Source organism: Epinephelus fuscoguttatus, linkage group LG22 (genome assembly GCF_011397635.1).
Source record: "Epinephelus fuscoguttatus linkage group LG22, E.fuscoguttatus.final_Chr_v1".
Classification (NCBI taxonomy): Eukaryota; Metazoa; Chordata; class Actinopteri; order Perciformes; family Serranidae; genus Epinephelus; species Epinephelus fuscoguttatus.
In genome coordinates, this window is record NC_064773.1 from 23,445,218 (window position 1) to 23,467,033 (window position 21,816).

A 21,816-nucleotide genomic window follows, 5' to 3' on the forward strand; every position below is an offset into this window, starting at 1 on the left:
TTATAATGACTGTGATAACTGGGTGAATGCACACGGTGTACCAATGCATGGTGAATATAATGTGCTCTATGTAAGAGATTCTGCCTTTGTTCTTCTACGGAGGGAACGCAATTAAGAAAAAAATTTCATTGACTATCACTGAGTCTCATTAATAATAAACATCACACTAGTTTAAACAAGGAAATGGCTTCTGATGCCATCTCACAAGACGTCTTGATACCATCTTCACACAGCTGAGAGGTAAGGTTTTCTGAGGGTAGTGTTAAGACAGGATTTGTTGGTGGGCCAAGTAGTACTTTTCTAGGGGGTTTACAAACTGCTCCATTCAAATAGGGCCAGGGCTTCCGCCAGTGTATTTCAAGACCAGTGACCAACCCACCTAAGCACTGAGGAATTTCTTTAAAATGTATTTTCGAGATGTTTTTGAACTACATTAGCCTAGAAAGTTAACTATGAGGAGTCAAAAGTCTTCAACAGCTCAAGGCATGTTACTAACATTAACTATGTACTTCCTTAGTCCTATGAGATAAGGCTGCAATGAGAACTCTCTGCAACATGCTGCACCTCTTTCCATGACAGCTGCATCTGGTCCAGTAAACAAACTAGCTAGCATGACCATTTTTATCTTTTCAGGGGCCCTCTTCAAAATCATGGTTTTTAAGACTTCAATTACGCATGAACACACACCAAATCTGCAACATGTTTCATATGCGTATGAGGTGAAATGCTACTTTTTACACAGTAGCTCACTGTGTAGAGTGTGAACTATTAAGGCTGAGTCCTTTGTGCAGTGGCCCAAGTTCAAGTCTGGCCCAGGCAGTGGTGTAGTGGAGGGTACATGCAGGTATCTCTTTTTCTGGCCTTTATTAACAGTATACCCACCTACACCTACTGTACTTCTTCCTCTGTAACATACCCACCCACTTCATCAACTACCACTACACCACTGGGCTCAGGACCCTTTGTTGCAAGTCCCCCACTCTCTCCTCCCTATTATAACTGTCCACTCACTATCAATAAAGTATGAAATATGCAAAAAAAAATCTTTTAAAAAAATGTGACTTGGTCTTCCGTCAAAGAAGACAGTTGGCCACTGTCCCATGCCTAGTCGCCGTCAAAAGATACTGGTCACCTGGCCTAACAACTTTTCTGGTAGAAACCTGTAAGGGCAATAAATACTACTGTGAAAACTGGGCAACCAGTGAGTACTAAAAAATAACAAAAAAAAATGTTATCAATCAGATTAGACATGTAATATTTGCCATTTAGTTTGACAGTTATTTCCTCTCAGTTAGCTTTAGTTGTTGGTAGGTACTGCCATCAACACACTGGGCTACATTATGATACATGCTACTTACACGCAGCTTTGGTTATTAACCAACAGACTCGTCACTCTGTGGGTCTTTTGGACACCAAAGACATGCAGTCTTCGCTAACTTCTTAAAAAATGAAACCGAGTAGGGGTTTTCCTCTCTAACAGTCCCTTTTTGTACAGACAGCTGTTTGCAATGCACATTTACAGGTCAAAAGGGTTTGGGTATTGTTACAAAAATTTCAATACCACTGCCAAATGATACCGATACCAGCAAAGTACTTCATTTGATACCTTTTTTTCCCCTCCTTATTTTAATACACACCACATGAATGGAAGCATTCAGTCACATAAAATGCCAACAGACACCACAGGAGTGTAGAAAAGCCATACTTCCGAACATTTTGGTGGCATTTCAGCATGCTGAACTGTCAACTCTGTCAAATACACCATGCTGGATTTCACCACATCATAGACTTTATGGGTAATAAAGTAATTATTAAATCGAGCAATGGTTGCTCTTGGTACAAAAGGATCGAATTGAGTCAGTACCTTAAAGGTATAGAATACCAATATCCTACCAGTCAACAGCCACAACTCACAAAATAAATGTTTAGTGTTACAGTGTGTAAAATCTAAAAAGAGGAAGCCTGCTAAAAGCTTTGATTCTGCCCTTGATTTTACAGGAGTCAGTTGGGTGAAGGGAGGTTGCAGTTACAAGACATTTCATACATATATAAGGGGAGAGGGCATTGTTGCAAAGGCGTGCTCTGATGAAACCCTGTGTGAGGCTTACAGTGTACTCAAAAGTCTATAAAAATATGTGGGTGATGTGTTGACTGTGACATCATGACCCTGTGGAATAAATAAACATCCCTGAATGTAAATGCGAATGTGTGACCTTGTCTCCTAGACATAAGGGGATGGAAACTTCCTGTTTTACGTGCATGGATGCGATGCACTGAGGTAAAATGTCATAGATGTCGCTGACCTTTCTTGCCTAACCGAACATCCTCACTCTCACATATCCACAGGCGCATGTGGAAGCATACAATCAACACTTCTGGCATGCACATGTACAAACATCACATGTAAACTCGGTCACATGTTGGTTTCTACCCTGCCGTTTCCTTGTCTCGCCCTTTCTCTGTTCAGCACACTACAAAGCCCAATGTCCCCTGAACTCCCCATGGCCTCTGAGTGACACTGCACACAGACAGACACACACCTTCAGGTACATGAACACACTCCCACAGTGTGAAGTGACCTGAGTCACACAGGGAAGGCAGCATCGACATCAGAGGGTTGTGATGGGGGTTCTTGTCAGAGAGCCTGTTCTCACATCTGTCTCTACTTTGACCTCTCCCTATGCGCTGAACTCTTCATTGGCTACGCACACATACACAAACACACACACATAGACTATGCAGCCAGCTGGCAACTGAACCTATTAGAAATGACTGGACATGTCAGGACCAGCTAGGCCACAGTCATGAAGAAATACGACACACTGCCACATGAACACGAACACATACATACACAATTTATCTTCTATGGACAATTTCAAGAGCAATTAGTCTGTCCATGCCACCAGGGTTAGGCAGTATATTCGAGTGTGGCTCAGAACCAGAGGCGAAATACTGCTAGCTAATGATGTGGAGCTGGGGGAAGGGTCGCCCATGACTTTGGTCAAGACTCGCTTAACATGCTTTCTCTCTTCTTTTATTCAAATGCAGGCTGAAGGTTTGTATTCACGCCTAATTGACTCAACTCTTCCCGCTGGCTGTGTCCTGTCCACTGTCATATCTTGTGTAATGTACGTTATGGAAAGTCAAGCTTTTTGTTTTAACAGTGGCCTGCCACCCGCTTTCACTCATTATACTCAGAAGAAGACTCATTCTCAGAAAAGCTAATAAGACATATGTTGACATATGAGCTAATGCTCAAAAACATCATGTATAAAGCCATGATTTAAAGACCAAACAGGGAAATGCACCTTCAGAAAGTCCTTCAGATTCCATGATAATGGTGACTGGTTTGAAGTAACTAGTTCGGCCCCATTAACGTTAATGGCTGGTGGTCACTGTCGACATCAGTGATAACAGGATTAGACAAAGCTCAGGCACATCATTATAACATCCGAGGCATGTGACAGAAAAACCTGGGACTTAGTGGGGGGAGAAGAGTGACACTACATCTGTGAGCCTTAAGAGCAAATTGGTTTGAAACACAGTCAGGAATAAATTAAAATCTTGGGTTTAAGTCAAGATGACATGTACTGTAACTCTGTAGCAGTACATGACCATTTTATCTGCTCAGCCTTGACACCTTTATCAAGGAACTGACCATTTATTGCAAACTGTTACACACTTAGGGCGCTTTCACACCTGTATTTTGGTTCATACTGTCCGTACCAGAGGGAGAAAATAACACATATTTGCATTTTAGTTCTGGTTCAGCTCCTGTTCACACTGACTTTTGCAAACAAACCACAAGTAAACATTAAAAGGTGACTGACATTTAACTCGACAGGTAACTCATTGATTAGACGGTGTTGCCATTTGTCATCGTGCATCATCAGCGCATCACCAGGACCCAATCAAATTCTGGTGACTGACAGAAGTTTATGCAGCAGCACTTTAATGTGTCTTAAGTGTTTCTATTTATGTTCTTTGGTGTCACAAAGACCTCATGGAGAAATAACTGATTGTACGCATTATTATTAGGCTATTATTAGACTGCAAATCAATCGCATGTTATGAATAATGACAAACACAGAGACAGGATGAAAAGAAGACGTCGTGTACAGTAATGATTCGGAGCTTAATACCGTGGGATCACTGTCACACACTTTTTAATGGGCTTTATGATCGGACAAAGTACATGGAGTTGGATACGATGACAGCAGTTGTGACAGCTTTTTAATCAGGGAAAATACCCTCACAGAAGTGCATATGTGTTACCATGGTTACATGTGTGCATTAGCATATGGAATATAGATGGCTTTTAAAAGGATCAATTATGAGATTGCAGACAGCTTTCACGATCAGCAGATGGATTTCTTATTTGTTTGGCTGTAGAAATCATGCTGAAAGCACACATCTGCTATCAGAAAACCCTGTGGTTGGTTTGTTTTCTTTCACACCACAAATAAATCACATCAGAGTCAGTCTGGGAGTATAGCGAGACCCATGTTTTTGGGTGATTTCGGTTCAGTTGTTTGGTCCCAACAAGTCCAAACAAACTGCACTGACCACGCAGATGGATCTTTGTTAGTTTTAACCGAACATAACAGGTTAGGTGTGAAAGCACCCATAGGCTCAGGCCCACCCTACATCCAAGACATGGGCAAACCATACAACCAGCCATGCACAAACCGAGCCAAGTCTCACTGTGATGTCGTCAAATCCGGCGCTTGGGGGGTGACTTGCAGTGTTAGAAGCCAATGAAAAAAGGCGTCCTTTAACATCTGCATGATACGCAGCCAGTTGCCATTATAGTTTAATGGCGCCCAGGGGCGTCAGGGGGAAACGTGACAGGACAAGGATGAAAGTTGAGGCAGTGAGAGTCCAACTGGAGCGGGCGGGAGGTGTGTTGGATGGGTCCAACAAACACCGACTTTCACCCAAGAAAGTGGTGTTCACATCCTGTGAGATTCTACAGCCAAACCCTGTTCTTTTTTCCTAAACATAACCACGTGCAGAAACATCAATTTGCAATGTTGTACTGACGCAGTACGTTTATTTTGAAAGCCCCAGCCTTACTTGAGCACTGCATGTGTGTGTGAGGCCACTAATCAGAAGATTGCCAGCTCGATCCCTGGCCCCTCCAATCCACATGTCAACGTATCCTTGAGCAAGATACTGAGCCCCAAATCGCTCCTGATGGCTGTTCCATCGATGCGTGAGAGCATGTAAATGGTTCCTGAGTAGCAGGTGGCACCATGTATGGTGGCCTTGGCCACCAGTGTCTGAATGTGTGTGTGTGAATGGGTGAATGTAACATGTAGCTTATAAGCACTTTGAGTGGTTGGAAGCCTAGAAAGGTGCTCTACAAGTGCAGTCCATTTATGGACGTAACACAAGTGATGATTGAGAGGAACAACATCTGTATGAGTCTAGTATACCTTGAAATGGGCTCTCAAAGACGCTAAGTATTGATAAGGATTCTGCTCGGGGAACCTTGATGAACAAATATTAACTTTAATTAAATCAACAAACCAAATTATTAAAGCATATGCTGGCGGCTGGGGTAATGGAGGAACCTGCAGACGCAAACAGCTTTTTCGTTAACTTCTCATTAGAATAGTGAGTGTCAGGTTATAATGACCTCACTGTATGCATGTATGTGATTGGATGTTACTAATCAGCTGGTAGCTAAACAGCTGTGAAAAGCCAGTGGTTGTAACACATGAATGAGGCAGCTGATGCCATTCAGCTAACACAGGCAGGACTTCAGCATTCTCCTGGAACTAACATGCTTGTGTTCATTAAGTCTTAAGAAAGTAGGGTGTATGGACCTGGGAGGAGGAGGAGCTTGGGAGGTCTACAGCCCCCTCAGCACCCCCCGTCCCTCCCCAATGCACATTAGATATTAAAAATATATATATTTTGAAAATAATTCATAGTCTTTAATAAATAATCTAATAAGCATCTAAATGATCTAAAATATTAAACAAAACATCAATTATAAATCTAATGAGGTTATAAATATAATTATGTTCTAATATGATTGATGCTTCACAGGAGACTAGCCATGAAGGGATTCACATGAGGGGCCTTAAGCTCAATACTTGCAATTACTTTAAGTTTCATACACTTTCCTATTTATTTGCAGTCTAGCAAACGCGGCCATTGCTTCTTTGGCACCACCTGAGAAATCCCACCAAGCTAAAAAACGTTTTATTAAAAATTTACATACTAATTGAAGCGGCATAAAAGGGTTGACAGACACCTCAGCCCTTAGTGGGGGTTTGCAGATTAAGACCTCAGGAAGCGAGCCGTGGAAAGTCTGCTCTCCTTCTCCCCAGTGTGCGCACCGCATCCTTCAAGATGAACGGCGAGGATCGTTACCACTTGTTGTGTCGCATGACTCGCATACCAGCTTACACATGACAAAAAACCTTGGCACATACAGGGCAACATGGCCGTCGTCTGAAAAACGAGGCGGAGAGAACAGAAGATGAAGAGCTTGGAGGGAGAAGAGAAAAAAAAAGAAAAAGAGGCACGCCGCTCAACACGTGGCAAGCTGAAAAATGAACAAGTGAGTGGCACAACAGCGTGAACCCAGAGGAAGTTATGAGAGCGGCAGGCAGATCAGTGGCTTTCCCCCCGTGGCAGATTACACAGAATACACACAATGAGAGACAGGAATATGGCAGCAGCTCACTTTTTCTCCCCTAATTATCAGACGCCATATTGGCTCTCTTCAGGAAGAGAGGAGGTAATTTTGTTTCTGAGTCCTTTTGGGAAATTAATTCATTTTACTAAAGTGACTTGGTAATTACAGTGACATCAAGGTTAATTGCCAAATCTGTATTGCTTTGGTGCCGTCAACGTCAAAGAAATCTGCTCTCTAAACACTCACCAGTAGACAACAGACCACACAAGCATGCAGACACATGCGCACACATGGCCCATTTGGGTTGTGCGTGCTTTCTGTCTGAACAAAAGCAGTCGTGCACGAGCGAACGAGCCGGGACACACACAAAAATGCCACATTATGAAGGCTTTAAAGATGCTAGTCCTTCATGACTGAAAGGAAACGGTAAACAAAGCAAAAAGGTCAAAAAGCTGAATAATACCACAGAGGAAGAGAGCTACAAAACATACCCATTTTTAGCCTTAAATATACAAGTGATGTGCCACCTGATTAAACAAAAACATTTCTTCTATTAATGAAGTCTTTTATCAGCTGATGACAATCCGCTCTTTCTCTGATGATGAGCTTTGTCCGCAGCTTACTGTTTGCTGAGGCTGGCCATAAATTCACACAGAAAAAGTTTATTAACAAAAACAAGGCAAAGTCATCAGGGTGAAACCTTGGTAATCATTATTACGAAATAGAACTCATTTGTTCTCCAGGGAACAAATCAACAATAAAACACATCGTCCTCATTAACGGATCAGAATAAGGTGCCAACTGCGGCTTGTTATGAAATATGTTTATTGAAAGTTTGTGTGGAAAGCCCAAGTACAGCATGCTCCACAAATATAACTGCTGATTTGCAATCTTCCTTCTTACCCTTTTATCCTTGAATAATTTGAATGAAATTATTTTTGCCTAATGTTGGTGCCCCTGTGCTGCTGCACCCTCATCAACGTACACTTTGATGTCTTCTTTAATGTGTGTGGGGTTTTTGGTTTGTTACTGTTTCTCGCCGAGCTGGTCCGACAGTTTCCTCTAGACAATATTGCCGGTTCTGACAACAGTGCATAAATAAGAGCTGCAACAAAAGTAAAAATATGACTTTATCCATGAGTCCATTTCTTTCTCCTGTGCACCAGAAATGCTGCAACATGACTGGCACTCCCATTACTTTCATGTCTGGCAAGACATCTGTGTATTAAGAAATGCCAAAAGCATCAAATACAATTAAAGGTAATTTAGCAATCCCTGACAACTTCACAAACAATGTGTCCTGCCATTGACATGCTTTTTAGAGTTTTTATGGACTCTTCAAAGAATGTAGCAATAACAGAGCACATGCAGAGTGCCAAGAAATAACTGAAAAATGTGCTGAATTTAATGGAGGCCCAGTGCATCCAAATATTAGATCCCACGGCCAACATCGGTCCCATGTTACCGCGGTTCGTGCTTGTGCATATGCCTTTTCCATCCTGACAACAGGTGCTGCATCAGCCAGACAGGATGTTCCTGGATGTTGAGCGAATCCCTTAGGTCTCAGTCTCCCGCTGCCTGGTGCAGCTGCCAACAAGCAGCAAGCAAAAGAATATATTGACCAGACAATGACACACAAGATTCCACTGTGTCTATTTACCAAAAAAAAAAAAAAAAAAAAAAAAAAAAAAAAAAGTAAGCAGTGCCGTGAAATATAGAAGAAACCAGAAAATAGGTAGCTTTAACATTCATTTTGACTATGTCTGTTTGCGTATATGAATAAAGCTTTAAGGCTTTGTGTGCAACCCTGAGGATTTCAACACCAAATGCATTTAAAATAAAGAAAAAGCTTTGCTATATTCAAACTCACAACTTTGCAAATTCTACAGGAACAATAATCCACCTAGAATATGTTCAGCAGCCCTATAAAAACTCACTCCCAAGGCCCACTGAAGCCTCATGCCTTCTCCACTATTTTCTTTCAAACCAACTTCAGTTATATTCAAGTGGTTCTATCGAACTGTGCATGCAGGTTAAAATTCAACCATGCTGTTCTTTCGGGAGATGCAGTGACCTAAACCAACAGTGAGTATAAAAAATAATAACATTGCATGTAATTTGTTAAGCTATGAGTAGAGAAAAAAAAAATCAGCTAGCCGCTAGGCTAATTTATGCTATGTAACATGCTTAAGCTAATAATGGGTCACTAGCGAAAAACAATTGTGCCTATTAACCATGGCAGTTATAACTGAGCTGAATTTGATTCTTTTGTCAAACGATGTTGTTACTAATCCATGTTTTATGGCTGTTGAGAGACGCTTGCCTTCAGGGCTTTAAGACAGATAACCCTGGAGTTTTATGAAAATGATGGTTTGGCTTCAAATGAAATGATTTCTTTCTGGCAGAAAGCCCTGAAGGTTAACTTATCCCATGTGCTGTTTAATGTGTGTTAGTGGAGTCAGTATAATGTAAACATTACTTTACTTAAGCAGTTACAATTACTTACATTATCTATGTGGTGTTTTTATCTTTCATGGCCAAAAGTAAAAGAGAAAGGGGTGGCAGATAATATTGTCTAATATCGATCATATGCCCCTAAATCGCATCGAACAGAAATCGTATTGTGACAGACTTTGTTATATTAGCAAATATTGTATCATTGTCCAAAGAATCGATATAATATCATATTGCAACAAAACTGGTGATTTAAACCCCTAGATAAACCTATGCAGAATCAGCTATTAGCAGTTTCCGTCTACAGTGTACCCGTGGATGTACAGACTACTATTCCTTGATTACACTGATACTGAAGAAAACTTATAGGAAGGTTATAAGAAGTGTTATTTTTCTATGATTTCTAAGCAGACCTGTGGAGATTTAGTCATGATGGACTTATGGGATAATGGTATTCTCAGAAGGTGTGAGGGCCCTGAAATACCAAGCCAATGATTGGCCATTAGTCAATGTCAGGCCATCTGTGAACTTCTGTTGCCCTAGTTTTTGGGGTGTGTCCTGCACTTGACACTAGTTGGCCCCTGTTGGCTATTTTTGGCCATTTTAAGAATGCTGAATCGGCATTGTAGCTGTCTGTGAGCAAAATCATGCGGGTCCGTGTCACTGGTTCGACAGCCCATTAGTTTGACTGTCCGCGGTGCTGAACGGCTTGCGGCGGGCATATGGTGCGCCGCGACCGGCTGAGGCGAGGCAGGCTCACGGCTTATGAGTTTGTCACTTTCTTTTTCATTTTAACCCACACCATGATCTTTTCCTGACCCTAACCAAGTGGTTTTTATGCCTAAACCTAACCAGACCTTAACCACAGGGCATCATGATGATTTCAGAACAGACTTCGGAACAATGAGTTTAATATGGTCGGAACAATGGGCAGTTCCCAATCATGCTGGCAGTTCAGCTCATTGCTCGAGAAGACAAACGAAGTGAGGAAAGCAACTAGACTCTACAGGGCATGAGATCAACATAAACTTGTTTGATTGGATAAGATTATTTTTCTTAGCCATTGAGCTCTTTAGCAGAGATAGTTCGTAACTGTTTATGTTAATGTTCACTAGCGCACACCAAATACCATTGTTCTTTCAGCATCAGGTAGTGTGGCTAATGTGCTAACTAGCATCTTGAATTCGTCCTGTTGATGTTCCAGTTTCTGTTTTTGAATGACGAATACAGACTACCGCTGTCTGTTGGTATGGAGAGTTATTTCCTCCAACGCAGGCACAGAACGTACGTGTTTGTTGGACGCTGGCTGTAGACTTTGTGGTGTGTTCAAGTGTAACTTTTTGGCCGAGACATAGGCGCCGCAACAGTCAGTCTTAACCTCCACTGTTTCTTTTCTGTCAGTTTTGTGTGTCTGGGCTTTATGTTACACTGAATCTAAAGATATGTATATCATCTACCACGTATGTCGTGTCTGTGTTCAGATTTGAAGAAGTTATGGCTCTGAGAATGAAAGGAGGAGATTTTGGACTCAAATTGCAAAAAATCAGGCTCCAAGGATTTCTAAGTACCTTCATTAAAATAACAAACTTCCCATTTTTGACTCAACAACAACAGCAAAACATTTCTCTGTCCCTTTGGGAAAGAAAAAAAGTGTGTACCACGTCTCAAACACATCCTGGGGAGTAACACCCTGGCTTTTTTCCCATACTTGGTCGGGAGTAGAGCTTTGGGAATTGGAAACATTTTCCTGAATATTTCAAATAACAACTATTCCATTATGTATTCTGTATTTTTTGTGCATTGCATACTTGCAAATGTACATTTTAAATCTTTAATTTTATTATCACATATTTCCTTTAGCACAACTTAGAGGCACGCCACATTGCATTTAACTCCTCATTATGGTTGCTGCTGTGTATCAGTTAAAAGGTATACCACAGTATGAAAAATGGTTGGCTATCATGTACACTTGCTTGTCCACGGTATTACAAAAAGATGCAATCAGATGGAGAATCTTTAGTTATTTTCAAAAGGAAGACTTTTCAATTACAGTAATAAAGTGTTGATTCAACCAAAACAAACAAACCCATAATATCTTGATACCATGAAACAGCAATATCCTTTGAGAAAGTTATCTTATTTAAAAATGTAATTTTGTTGCAACCCTACCACACATATACAAATATAAATATACCTTTGATATCCTCTGTTGCTATCGCCGTGTCACGCGTGTGACCGCGACTGTATTAGTAGAGGTTTGTTGTTAAGGTCATAATATATCCAGAGCTTAACGACTCACAATCCTGTCATTATAGACAATGGCCAAAAAGATACTTTCTGGCAAGTCACAGCTCTGGAGATCTGCTCTTCAGGTGAGAAATCAACTTTAATTAGGTGATTCGGACCAAATGCAATGATTGGCCGAGCGTCCTGTCTGTCTTCCCCACATGGAGGCCTCCGACTGACGTAACCGCTCGTGTAACATATCCTCTCCCCCCTGTAATGTAACATAGGCTATAACGTTATATAAGACAACACAGCATCCAGTCGCTAATGGTTAGCCTACTGTTGTTTGTTGCTAGTCACCAGTACTATCAAATATTAGTGTTTCCCTTACGTTAAGTTACGCTAAACTCTGGGATTGCATTTGACTGTCTTGGTTGCAATGTTACACTCGCTCTTATCTTCCGTGTATCTAACGTTAACTTGCCAACGCCTACGTCTATCATAGACGTAATGAGGACGTGATGAAGGAGGGGGGAGTAGGCCTTTGGAGGGAGGTGGAGTTGCAGGAGGAGGGGGATGGGACTTTGGAGGGAGGCGGGAGTTGTGGATGTTCAAATTTTTTTAAGTGCTGTGTGAAATACAAGAATGGTAAGAGTAGCTTTAAGCTAATGCGGAGATGGAAGAGGTACAGATCTTTCAGTAACAATAACTTTGTGTGACTGTCTGTTGATGAGCTGCAGCACGCATCAACTGACACAGCCTGCTGTGGTGGTGCCCGTGTGTTTTCAGCTTTACTCAACAAGTTACAAAAATGATCTATTGTGACTCACGAGAATGTCCATATGTCCACAGCTAATTGGCCAATATGTTTTGATAGTAAATACGTAACTGTTAGCTAATTAGTTCGCCTCACTGTTATAGACAGGTGGTACACAGAAATTTAGCGTTAGCTAGCTAACATGGTTGCACAAGGATTAATGGGTAACAGCCCACCCTTAATATTGTATACCGAGAATTACTCATTTTTTTGTGAATAGGCCTATTTATCTTTGCTAATAAAATGTTGCATTTAAGTTAATGTGTATTTTCAGATATATTTTAATTTTTTTTTTTTTTTTTGGGTGAACAACCTTAAAATGTACATTAAATTACCAAACAATTCTTTGGCAGCCCCCCCTGCAGTAACTCTGAAGAACCCCTTGGGACTCTTGGTGCCCCTGTTAAAGACTAAAGATGTAGACATGTTCTATGAAAAATGTCATGAGATAACGTGATTAAAATTGACATGACTTTACATATAGGGTATCAAGTTAATCAAAGGTGCTGCTTATTTGTTGAGCTTTAGTGTATTAGTTGGTGTTCCAGCATTTTACATGATTATATTGTATTCCTTTTATGTAAGCAAAGCAGCTGTCTCTGTGCATATTCATAAACTGGTCACTGTTATTTAGGCTGTAGAGATGATGTAACCTTATTGAGTTCATCGTTTTGTTTGTTCACAGATCCATAATGTATCCAGTTATCAAGCAGATTCATTATCAGTCTAAATAAATAATTATTTGCGTGTAGAGTGCTTAACCCGGGAGTTCACAGCGCTTGTGCGGCTCTAAACCAATCAGAGAACAGCTCAAGGCCAGTTGATCCTTGATCAATGGTGGGTCTTGATTTGCTCATTAGGCCCAGATGTGAAGTCTAATTAGGCTCACCAGTCTCAATTGGTGCTGTATCAAAACACACACACACACACACACACACACACACACACACACACACACACACACACACACACAACCACCAAGCTCACGCAGCCCCCCGTCCCAGACAACCTGAGATTCCTGAGTGATCAATGTCTCTGTCATCCAGGGCTGTGTCCGGGGCGCCAGACAGGGCCGGTGAGCCTCTGCGGCCAGGCTCGGGGCTGACATTAGCGGACACAGGGTGAGTGATGTCAGCCTGCTACTCCCGGGGGGCGGCGGAGGCAGGGGATCTGGCTCGGCCCAAAGCAGTGGGCTCGGAGAAAGGTCACTGCTCAGCCTGGTGTGATTAATAAGACAAGAAGCTGAGTGTCCCCAATGCCATTATCAATATCCGTGGCCACCAGCTGCCCTAACTGCATATGCAGTAGGAGCCACACACACGCAGGCAGAAAGGAGGCTAAATACAAACATAGATGCGATGATTTCAGATACGCGCACAAGCGTAGTTAAGTCTTATTGGCGTGCGTCGGTTTGGTCGCGTTTGCTCGTTAATGTGAGAGGTCAGCTATCAATTAGATCATATTTATTCACAACAACCGCTCTGACTCAACCTGATTCTGGTAATGACTCACAGCGAACAAATCCGAGAGGTGAAAGTCTGGGACTAAAATGTCAGCACAGCCTCGGCGACAAACATGACATTTAAACAGACATCTGTTTCGCTGTTCTGTTTCCCCACCAACCAAAAATATTTATCCGAACCACAGTTATCCCATGTAAATCAGGGGATGGGGGAAAAAAATTCCCACTTGTATCAGAAAAGACTGCAAGCCATTAAAAATAGTTCTGAATCCTTATTTCCGTGCACTGTACTGCGTCTCCCCGAGCTCAGGCAAAGTCGAAACAAAACTGATTTGGACATCAAAATGTGAAAGAAATCTAAAGTTTACAGAGACAGCAGAAAGTCTCCTCTGCAGCTCGAGCTTTTTATTTCACTCCCATCCATCCTTTCCTGCTCTCCATCCTCCTACATTAGCTTTTAGTTAAACCCATCAGCACCAACAAGCAAATCTTGCTTCCTTAAATCAATTAGCCTCTGCATGTTGAGTGTAACTAATAGCCCTGCTGAATCCTAGATTAAATATGCTAGATACAAGCAGAGTATGAAGCGGGATAGTTAAGATAATTAAGAGTGATAAATCCTTGAGAGGGGGAGAAGGGGGGGGGGGGGGTTGAATGAGCCAAATGTGAGCAAGGAGACAGCTTGAGAAAGAAACAGGATGTCAAGATGGGATGGTTTAATGGGCTGAGAGGCCAAAAGAGCAAAAAAAAAAAAACAAAAAAAAAAAAAGGAAGAGTAAAATAAAACTGATGTGTGAATGTGAGCTGGAGAGCCAGTGATGGAGCTGGAGTTGTTTTCAGCCTCGCCTCGAGCGGCCCAGATGGCAAGGGCTCGTCTTCGTCTAGCCCTCGGTGCATTTGGCAGCAGCTACTCTTCACTGCTGGCTACTGTACATCCCTCTCTGTCTCTTCCCGTCTCTTGTTGGAAAAGCCACATAAGCACAGGCCGTGAAAGATTACCCCACATTTTCACACTCCGCAAAGTCTTCCGCATTTAACACTCCGACCTCTGTCTTACATTCTTTCGCATCCAGATGTACGGCGCCGCGTTGTGTACTTTGCGCTCCACTGTGATGCAAATTAACCTCAATATTTATAGATACTGTATATGCATTCATGGAGTTGCAGAGAGCACTTTTCAAACCACACAGCTGAAGCCTTGTGACAACAATATGCTGAATGCTTAACACACTCATGGAAGTGCTGTCAGCTTCAATTTTTAAAGACAGTGAAATAAAATATAAATTTCCAAGCTCCTTTTCTGTGTCCTTGTGTTAAATGTTCTGCTATCTCTTATGATATGCTGAGGAAGTGAAAAACATTCTGCAGTGTTTATATATCAAAATCTCAACCTGTTTCCAATGAAATACTTTTAATGACTCATCCTGCACTCTGAGGTGTACACAGCACTTAACGGGTTTGTAAATTCACATTAATTTGCTAATATATTCCTATGATGGTTTTTGGAAAGAAGCGTGTAATTTAGCACTAATTATAGGTAAAATAGCGACAGTGTTCAACTGGTACCCCTCCAATCAATTAATTCCAATTAAATGCTAGCCAGGCAAGAGTCTTTGAGTGAGTAGGTCAGCTGAACGAGCTGAAAAAGTGCAACTTGTCTGGAAGCAACACACAATTCAACATTTATAAAGCATCAACATCCAATAACAAATCAATAGTGAATGTTTACTTGGGTTTAAATGGAGCACCTCCTTCAAAGAAGCTCTTCTGAATATCAACAACTGCTTATAAACTCAAGTATTAAACCTTTGTTATCATTTTCTCTGTAATTAATGTCATTTGCATAGCCCTTACCAGTCAACTTTCAAGGACATTATTGGGAAGTCACTGGGAAAATTGAAATAGTATAATGTGTTTCTGTTTGTCCAATGAAATGATTCAACCAACATACCCCCACCATGTGAATTGTTATAGCTGCAGAAAAGGTGGAAGCTAACTCCAGTTAGCTTTGGCAGTCCAGACACTCCTCTATGCTATCAAAGGTCAAAGAGAACCACTTAACCCTCCCATCCTGTAAGACCGCACTTAGCTAACAGTGTTAGCTTGTGGGTTCCTCTGATACAGCGTGGGATGGAAGGGTGTGTTTGGATTTTAGTTGGCAAAAACTTAATTTACATTTCAAAATGTGTCTTTAGTGCTCATTTTTTTCATTTCTTGTTTGTCCTTGACAGTGTGGGAGTAGAGGAATGAGGAAGTTGTAGCTAGCGGCAGAGAGTCCTCCATAAACATTATGAGCAGTAGCTAGCTTCAGATTACTGTGGTTTTCCATCAAGTTAGCTAAATTAAGTCATGTGTCATGCCTGAATTATTTTTGTTTCAAGGTGATAGACTGTATAAAATAATGAATGTAGCCCCTTTGTTTGGGGACTCCCACTTCAAAGCCTCAAGTTAGGCATTTTGGCTGTTGCCATCTTGTTGTTGTTTTTTTTGTTGTTGTTTTTTGGAGCCAGAAGTGGCCATATTTAGATGAGAGGGTGGCGATAACCCTACACCAACTGTTAGCTAGTGGTATTTTTAGTTGCATTGTTTGTGCTTTGTGTTTCTCCACTTATCATTAGCTTGCCTAAAAACGATTTTGATTTTGGATTTTGAGACTACATTTTAAGATCCCAGACTAAAACAAGTGACAAACTGTAAGCCTGCAAGCTAGCTTAGCGATCTTAGCTTGGCTGTATACTGGCCTGAAGTGGATGATGTAATCACACCAGAATTGCTGATTACGGACCTCGTTTAGTCTGATTGCCTTAAGAGGAAGTTGAGGACATGGAAAGTTGGCTGAACATTATGTCGGGAGGCATTATTATTTTTTTCAATCTACTTTAGATGAAACCACGACCACTTTTGCATCAAGAAAGTGGGCTGACAGATTTTTAGGGCTGGTGATTGGCTGCCAGTCCAGTGCTGCAAGTAGATTGCGTTGTAGCACACTGAATGCTCTTTTCAACAGCTCTGTGTCATTGCAGTGTTGGCAGTGTGTTGATTAGACGCGACTGGACTCCCCCTATGCCACAAGCACCCGGAGCTTTCGGCTAATCTCATGTCCAGGGAGCTGTAGTGGTTTGCCCCCCACCCGAAGCTCCCACTAATTTGGGGGTCCGTCCCACTTCTCCCTGCATACACTACCCACACTGCAATGACACAGAGCTGGTTGAAAATTGGCAAAGTTTCCCTTTAATTATCCATATCGCTATTTTCAAAGCTACTGTAGTTGTTATATTTTGGGGAAACAGACTATCAGTGGCTGGACTATCCATGACTCCCCACCAGATCAGCAAACTTTCCAGGGGAAGTGAGGCAGAGTGACAACAGGGTACATCCATGGGTGGGCTAGCTAGCAGCCATCTCTTTTAATGGTACTGGCTTTCATCATGCCGAAGTGGGTGTGATATAATTTGAAATGGAATACACTCTCAGGAGAGACTGTATGTATCTTAAGACAACAAAAATTAACACTAGGTGTGATTTCTTCGTCCTCTTAAGTTGGACTGAGGGTTGACTGGATGCTACAGTGACTTATTATCACCTCTCAAGGTACAAGTGATATAACAAGACAGGACAAGGCGGCTCAAACTGTTGAGCCCAATTGGGGGACCTCTAGAGCTGCTAATAAAGGCCTGGTGTGTATCAATACACTGATCAGAAGAATATAGTGATGTTGCCCATCAAATTCAACAGCAGAACCTCAGCTACAAGGCTGTAAAAAAAACTTTTTACATGCCCCAAACTCAGTTTTAACATCAACTAAATAAACAACAACAACTAACTCCAACAGCACCGATATCCCGACCCAATCGGTATATTTTGGGCTCTAACTCGACCACACGTTATTCAAAACACACACCATTCATCTCAAATGAAAGCTGAGACTCCACTCTTTCCACATGTATACTCCAAATCACTCTCCCTTAAACCATCACAGAGCTACAGCCCAAAGAACAACAACAACAGAAATCTCTTTGCCAAAATATATTTGTAATATGGCTCTTACCTTATTAATTTCGCCGTAAAATGCGCATTCTGCTGTTAATTCACGCTCCCTTTGTGTACTACCAAAAGTTGTCCGTCATTCAAATGAATCTGGGCGGAAGAAAAGGTTCTGGGGAACAAAAACAATGACCACTCACAGCAGCCAACATCTCCCCACAACGTGTTCTGCTGACTCTGATGGCTTACAGTGCTGTCAATCTTGTTTTGGTGGGTATAGCATCATTCTATTGGCTCTAACAAATCAAACGAGTTGTCAATCACTCAAATCAGCCAAGCCGTTGCGGAGATACGGGCCTCCAAAGCTCAGAATAGAAACAGGTTCAAATGTAGCAGGTGCATATTGGTCAGTTTGGAGTGGGAAATAGAGTAAAAAAACGAAACAGACAGTTCTGTGTGTATACCCTAAACGTCAGTAGGGATTTACAGAAACAAAAAATGAAAGAAATAGGATTGTACATGACAAAAATCACATGCAAACATGATGCAATTTTGGAGAGCTTGCCTGTATTTTCTGTACTAAAACCTCTCTAATATTGTTCTGCTTCACTTTATCAGAATCAACCTTTGCAGAGTTAATGTTCATATATTGTACTATGATTTGATAGAGGTTAGAGCTGCTGCTGCATCATTCCAAAGGGATACTCATCCTAAAGATGTTTTTTTTTTAGGCGAACCTCAAAATATTTCATTTGTGCTGTGTGCCATCTTCATTTACTCCTCCCATATAACACATATACTGATATTTACACATCTTAACAAATCTCACAAGTGTTCCCTTTACCATGACACCAAAAGTATTCAAATAGACCTTGTGGTTGCAGAGATATATTCATTTCATTATGGATATGCAATTTTCGAGCAGAGGCCTATAAAATAGGGTCAGGTACCAACATGCTAATTTCAGCAGATATGCCTGCAACAAAAAACACCAAAACTGTTACTTTTCCACATTCTGTTGATAATGTTAGTGCATTTTTTAAAAATGCTTTAAACTAAAATGTTTGCCACTGCACATTTAAATCCCTTTGGATCACTACCTGTCTGCATATTGTTTTTCATTTAGAAATATGTCACATTACAGAAGCTATAGAGGTGCTAACTGCCATTACACTGGGACTTTAATGGTTTCAGTTAAAAGTATTCTGCTACTTTACTGTTACATCCCAGTATGTGTCTAGGGGTAAGGGAAGCAACATAAAACCAAACAATCAAGTGAATAAGGCAAACTGCCGTTTATTCATATTCACAGTAATTAAACAATACAAGCTACGCTTTGAAAAAAAACAAAGCGGCACACAAAAGGATATCGCGCTCGCAGGCTCAGCAACACAACCCGGAAATCGGGCTTCACGAATGGAGCCTCGGCGGTACATTACATTTAAACAAACTCAGGGAAGGGCTGTGGGTGACGGCAAACCATAAAACAAATAAAACAAAAACTCTGACCTGTCACCAATAAAACAAATTCCCCAACTAACTTAAATAACAAAACTAAAAACAAATCTGCCTGTCTACTCTATGACTTACCTGACCAAACAAAACACCACTCAGACCGACACCCATAAGGCTAGTGATCTATACAGCAAACAAGCTACGTGTGTGTGAAAAAGGATATGTGGCTACGCTAAGGAACTAAATCCTAAAGCCCTCAGATTCCCAAATACCACAACAATAACGATGAATTACAGCAGCTGAAACACTAAAAGGAGCGAGGCGGACTGCTCACGTTAAATCACAGCCGCCCTGGCTTTTGACTCAGTGCAGCTTTTAAAGGTTCAGACGAGGGGCCAGTGAAGCGGTGATTGGCCGGAACCGATGACAACAGCGAGGGGGCCGGCCGACCAGCAAGCGGGGGAACACTGAACAGCAGCAGAGGAGAGCGGGCTGGAGGCGTGGTCTGCCGGGGATTCCCTCCAGAAGAGCAGACAATTAGATACACACATAAATGAATGACAAGTGCTGGCCGAATAATTCCCATACTGACGTGCACAGCACATTAAACACACACATTAAACACAAATAAATGTACTAAGGTCCGGAGACCGTAACATTTACTGAGCAATTAATGTGCATTTTCAAACTTCCATGTTAGTATACGTAATCATCATTCATCTCAAATAATAATCTGTGTTAATTATTATTCATCTTAGGTATTGAATAGGTATTGTATATAGGTATTAGGTATTTAATTGTCTTAATAGTAAAGAGAGCCAGAAACAGATTGTATTACAGCTTCACGCACAGTTGGATTCATACAGCAGAACCTTATGAGTGCTGTCTTTTCCAGCAAGCTAATAAAAGCCTCAGGAGCTCTCCATCACTGTGAGAGATGCCTTATATTTTCCTCTGTCATCCCCGACAGAAGCAGGCCTCTGATTTAGAGCGAGCTGCACAACAATGACTTTTATTAGGGAGGTAAATATTAGTGTTGGGAGAGCAAGATTCACAGCTGGGGCCGAGATGTGCTGTGTTCACTGTGTGGAGACAGTACCAAGATCGTCTGAGGGATGTTGAATTTCAGTCTTTTGTCACTTTCCCGAGTCCAATCAATTGTTCTCATCAATAGCTTTGTTCCATTGGACTGTGTCCTCATTTTAATGAGATAACAGGAAATAAAGGCACTGTCTGACTTTTAGAACTTTCAAAACTTTCTAAGTGAAGTCTTTAAAGAAACACCCACACAGAACCCATGAGATTAATCTGTGGAAATGTTAAGCAATGCATATTGTTACTGTGCAGATGTGGTCACACACACACACACACACACATGTTGATTGCTCATTATTCCCACCATGGCATTACAATGGAGCAACGATGTAAATGTATGCAAGCTCACTTAACATTTCACATGGGGTTTGTACAATATGCTGGATCCACTCGACACAGCTCAGTGGTGCTTTTGAAGCAGTGCAGCAGGATATGAGAGTGACTCCGTGGCTAAGCGCTGCATCATATTTTATAAGACATCTCCTCTACTCCCATGGGTCTCCCTGGCTCAAGCCCTAGCTATCAGTTGTCAGCCAGGGAGCCTGACAGCCAGACCACAAGACAAGTAAAGCTAGGAAGTGCCACAGCAAACTGGGAATTATGAAAATAGCTTGAGGCCTTTTCAAGTGTGATCTAACATGATACGCAAGCAAGATGCTTTACTTCTTTGCAGCAAACTGAAAAGTGGAAAATGATTAACATTAATATCTACTATCTAACCCATATTCATCACACCTTGTCTCCAGCTGCCACCCACCATCTACGCCTCAATGACTCTGCATTGGGAAGGTGAGGGGTTTTCCAAATGACATCCTCAGGAGTGCCCTCCCACTCATTCTCCTGTCCCTCCTTTACAGCCACACCAAATAAAGCACCTTTTCCCTTTGTAATGGCTGCCGTGACGGCTCTGAGATTAGCCTAGATAAATATAAAGACTGTCGGTTTTACTACATGGCTCATTGGCGTGGCAGATGACAGTTATTACATGCTGCGGGTTAAGAGGAGAAATCCATAGAAGAGAGCGGGGAGAAATGGGAAAGGCAGATGGATGATAATGGCAGAGCAGATGTTTTTCTTTTCTTTTTTTTCAGCATGAATAATAAACATTTGCTTAATGATTTTCTGAGCAGATTTTTGAGTAAAAGAGCACCAGCGATTCCCACAGAAAACTATGATAAGAAGGAAGGTGAGGGAGCTGACAATTTCTGTCATCTCCCTTGTTAAGGAATTAAAATATTTCTGGAATTCTCTTTGCATGACATAAATCCGCAAACATACTTTGGTTAAGAGACGGAGCAATGCTTCTGTGTATAAAAACAAAACAGAATTGCTGTGACATCTACATATGAGAATTTCTGTTTGAAATGCATGCTTTGCTTTTACCTACTGTGGAGTGGGGAAGACACAAACATACAGCCTGAGGGGTTTTGTAAAATAACTCTGATTGGGTGAATCACTGGATATATTTCAGTCAAGCAGGGTTAGGAGAGTGTAAAGCTAGACTGTGGGCTGAGAGGGGGGGATGCAGACTGGCTCCAGGGGTTGCTGTTGGGTACTGCGGCTGTCTAGGTTATGTCATGACCCATCCGGCAGTCAGTCACTCAAAATATGCTCACCACAATGTCTGTGTCTTTATGTCTGACATGTCTAACAGCTGGAGTTTGATATGCA